Raw genomic sequence first — 4541 nt, 5'->3', positions numbered from 1 at the left:
TGTTGACCTAATTGCTTCAGTATCTCAATTTCCACCCTTTCCAGTGGATGAATTTCAGGCAAAGCTCTGACTTTCCTCTCCTACTCTACAGTGTTTCTGAGAATGGACTCATGAGCTTCATACTGATATCAAATTATTTTACTTTTGGGAGGTATTGAAGATATGAAAGAGTATTCCACTCTAAAGAAGTATACAATCTAATGAGTAATTAAAATAACTTATAGAAAGTAATTTCTTCATTCACTGATTGATTCCAAAAACACATACTGAGTACTTGAGAAGGAAGTGCTGTAGAAGCCCACACGGGAGACATTTACTAAGAAAACCAGAGAATCACTTCTTCAAAAGATCAGCCCTCCTAAAATGTCATCTCAGAGATCTGTATACCAATATCTAAGCCTTCAGGGTGAAGAATATCTATGTCACAGTACATGTAGAAATCAGTCCACTTTCAGAGTGACAAAGCTGCCTGTGAATAGCCAGATCATCCCAGATTGGCTCTGAAACTTTCATTATTAACTCAAGGATCAAGAGTTTGCAGTTAGTAATTGCCATCTGTCAGAGTTCACACTGCATCTGGCTTGTTCAAAGTTAGCATGACTACCTACAAATGGAAACACCTATTCATGAGCAATTGTGCATTTTTCCCTAGGTGGAAATTGGGTTCCAATTTGCATTCTTCCTGATATATCTTATTGGCATGTTGAACATCTTAAAAATTATTGGTGTGCAGTGCTTCAATTCATGAATAACTTCATTGACAAATTTAATTAAATATCAAGTCATTTTTAGTGTGCATTTAATAAACGAATTTAATTCACTGCTTATACTCAAATGTCTGATACCAGCAATAAAACAATTGCCCTAGAAACTGGCTGATTTTGAGGGTTTTAGCATTTGAGTTTAGAAATATGTTAAATCTACTTTCTTACACAATATGTCAAATCTATTTTCTTACGCAATATGTCAAGATTTCTTGATTTTGACCCATGATATTTATTTGATATTTTAACTATAATCTTTCCTAGGTATACTGTAAAGATTGTAAAGAAATGTAGGAGACAAAGGACTAGGTTGCCAGATATTACAACATTTTTAGTTCTGGGTTACCAGAACTATAAACACTACACAACTGCACCATACAACTCTGAGGAAAGAATGAACTTTGAACTTTTTGCCATCATCATATAGTTTCCATTTTATTGAGGAGGAAGCTGAGGTCAATAGTTGTCAAGTGCATTGCTCATTGTTATACAGCAAGATAATAGCAGTTTTGAGAATAGAATCCAGGCCGTCATTTCCAAGGCTACTTCTTTTCTCACTTTAGTATAAAGTGGGCTTGTGTTAGAGCTCATTGACGATTTACTCAGGAGGAACTCATTATAAAGTGGCTTCTCTTCATGATGTGGACCTGGAAAATAATTCATAAAGTCTGATGAATTTAGAAAGGGTGTGTGTGTGTGTGTGTGTGTGTGTGTGTGTGTGTGTGTGCGTGTGTTCACTGGTACTATATTTCTTGAATAATTGTATATATAATGACAGAACCAACTTATAATGAGCCTTCCACGTGGAGCCACCTGCAGATCTGTTTCGGATTTTCCAGATATTAAGCCTTAGACACTTGAACTGGAAGAAGCCTTGAATAAGTTATTCCTAATCTTTTAGGGGGTTAAGGACCTCTTTGAGCATCAGAAAAATGCTTTCTCCACATGAAAATGCAAATGCTCACAAAACTGCATATACTATACCCAGAGGTCCTTGGAACCACAATAACTCAGGATGAGCTCTTTTCATTCTTTCTCATTTGCAAAATGAGTGTGGATGAGGTTAGATCCTGCTTTATGTTGCCTATTTCAAATCCTGCACTCTGTACAGAGAAGGATACATCTAAACAGAGAGGGAGAGAGACTCCTAAAGGTCACATAGCCTGGCCCTAGTTTGTGGAGTTTAAGCTACTGTTCTTTTTACTTAACCAATTTATTGCAATCTTTTTTGTCCTTTTCCTCAAAAGAAAATGGGTGAAATGCTATCATAGTTGCTTATATATACTAGGCTATGTTTTCAATGCAAAGTGTTGGGACACTAATTTTTATTCATAACTGATTTGGCATATATTACAGAAAAAATTTAAATATAAAAACTTCTATAACAGGAGGTTGTATTATTTTAAAAAAAAATACCCTGAATTTAGGGCTTCACAGTGATTCTAATTGCAAAGTGTAATTGTTTATACACTTCTCACTGCCAGGTATGGAATCAGCCACTGAGACTGGCACTATGAAATACTTTTCATTCTCAGAACATCATTCCTGCCATTATTGTATAAAAGTATTTGGAAGTGGCTTCAGTCTTTAAGTCTTCAGTGGTTAGCTTGAGAATTATAAAATTAGTGTACTTGTCTATGGCCATGCCACCCTGAACAAGCCCGATCCCATCTGATCTTGGAAGCTAAGCAGGGTCTGGCCTGGTCAGTACTTGGATGGGAGACCACCTAGGAAGACCAGGCACCATAGGCATAAAAAATAAAAAAAAAAAATAAGGGATTGTAAGCTGACAAGGTCCTTGCAATCTGTGAAGTCAACCAAGGGTTGCCTTGCCTAAAATAAATAAATGAATAAAATTAGTGTACTTTTTAGATGACATACTCAGTTACATATTTGTCACAATTATCCAAATTACTTCCCATAAATGCAGCAAAACGTATGTGTTCTGAAATGCATCATTTGGCTTACTGATGTTGTGTGCCCCTTGCATCTTTTTGTAGAAGAGCTTTGCAAAGACTTTTCCTTGACATGGAAATGAACAAAGCACCATTACTATGTGATTGACAAGGGGGCAGATGGAATTGTTTCAAATAGCACCGCAGTTAGCCCCTCAAAATTTCATCTTCCTTGAACAAGACCTCCTGGTTTAAATAGGCTTCTTGTCAATCCATAGAGTTAAAAAGGCAGGAGAGAGAGCTAAGAATACTTAGTAAACCTGACACATGCTGGAAATACTACAAAGACCAGAAATGTACTCTTGGTAAAGCTCTGAAAGCAGTCCTACAAACAAGAGAAAACAACTGCACCTGCCTTTCTGACCATGATTTTTTTACCTTTGTGATGAAATCTTGAAGTAGAATGTTACTGATTTTAACATTTATATTCACATTCTTTCTCCACCATATGCAGAAGAAAAACTTTGATTTTGCTCAAAGGAGAAAATAATTATTGCAGCAGAGACCTATGTGGGCTAAAGCTTCCTCTCTCACCACACCTTATAGAGTTCCCCTGAAGTTATTATTCTAATGGAATCTGATCAGTTTATCCTCCAGCTTACAAACCTGTTTGCTCTCTTGCTGTTCTAATGCTTCAAGATTAGGTGCATTTTCCTAAAATTTCTCATCTGATTTCCTTTTCAAATGCACCATCATCTGCTTCCCTACATATAACCTATACTCTAGCTCATTGAACTATCTAAAGTGTCATATGCCATGCCCGGGTCTTGATTCCTTCCTTTTAAATTTACTGTTCAATGCGCTAGAATTTCCATCTCCTTCTCTGCCACATAAAACTCATTCGGCAAGACTCTGCACATTATCCGAGGGACCTCCCTAACTTGTCCTTTCTCTCATGACATTAATTAATCTACTTTCTGTGTTCACCCGTACCTAGAGGGCTTTTGGTATGGTACATACCAAGTGGTAGTACAGTTTATCTGTTTATGTGTCTTTCTTTCCCAGCAGACCCAAGGTCAGGAAATATGTTTTATCTTTGCTTTGTTTATCTATGCTACCAGATTCGTAGTGAAAAAATTGGTATACTCTCATTCCTGCCCTCTCCCATTCCATATGAAATATAAACAAATTGGTGACTTTGTGCTCATTAAGATATCTAAAATATTTACTTTTAGCTTTGATGACAATCATATATTTAGCCATTTATTTCTCCACCATTAAAAAAAAGTCATAGTAGAATGATGTTTGATAAGTCGGACAAAATGATTTTATCATTTTTGTTTTTATATTTTCACTTGTTCCTTGATCGTTATATTGCTTTAAGTGGTGCATCACAATAATGTGCAAACTTTTAAAAATACAGATGCCTCAGTCCCATCCACCAGAAATTAGATTTTAATTGGCATGGGGTAAGACCTAGATATCAGTATTTTTAAAAAGTTACCCAGGACAATGAAACATGCAGCCAGGGTCAAGAGTGACTGGTGTACACGCCGGAATTGACAGCTGAATAAGTGTAAATAGTCTCTACTTTTCTTTCATTGGAAAGGATTATGACCATTGTTATCATTGTTATGTGTGTGTGTGTGTGTGTGTGTGTGTGTGTGCGTGTGTCAGATTATACACCAAAACGTCAAGAGTGTTATTTCTGCATGGTAGAATTATAGGTAGTTAAAATACATGTATTTATTTTCTTTGTGCTTATCGATATTCTGTATTCTTTATATTAAACCTTGCTATGGAAAAATAATGAACTAAAAACAAAACAACTCACCCCTACTGCTTTAATTATATCAGAATTCATATGGGGGTATGCTTTAAT

At 36.0% G+C, this 4541-nt stretch overlaps 1 pseudogene; it reads left to right on the top strand.

The window, feature by feature from the left end:
* Nucleotides 1–2397: 2397 nt before the first annotated feature.
* On the top strand, nucleotides 2398–2516 carry LOC112472882 (annotated as a pseudogene).
* The last annotated feature ends 2025 nt before the right edge of the window (nucleotides 2517–4541 follow it).

The sequence above is a fragment of the Pteropus alecto genome, unplaced genomic scaffold, assembly GCF_000325575.1.
Source record: "Pteropus alecto unplaced genomic scaffold, ASM32557v1 scaffold139, whole genome shotgun sequence".
Classification (NCBI taxonomy): domain Eukaryota; kingdom Metazoa; phylum Chordata; class Mammalia; order Chiroptera; family Pteropodidae; genus Pteropus; species Pteropus alecto.
The sequence above is the reverse complement of the archived record's forward strand: the minus strand, read 5'-3'. Positions and strand labels throughout refer to the sequence as shown.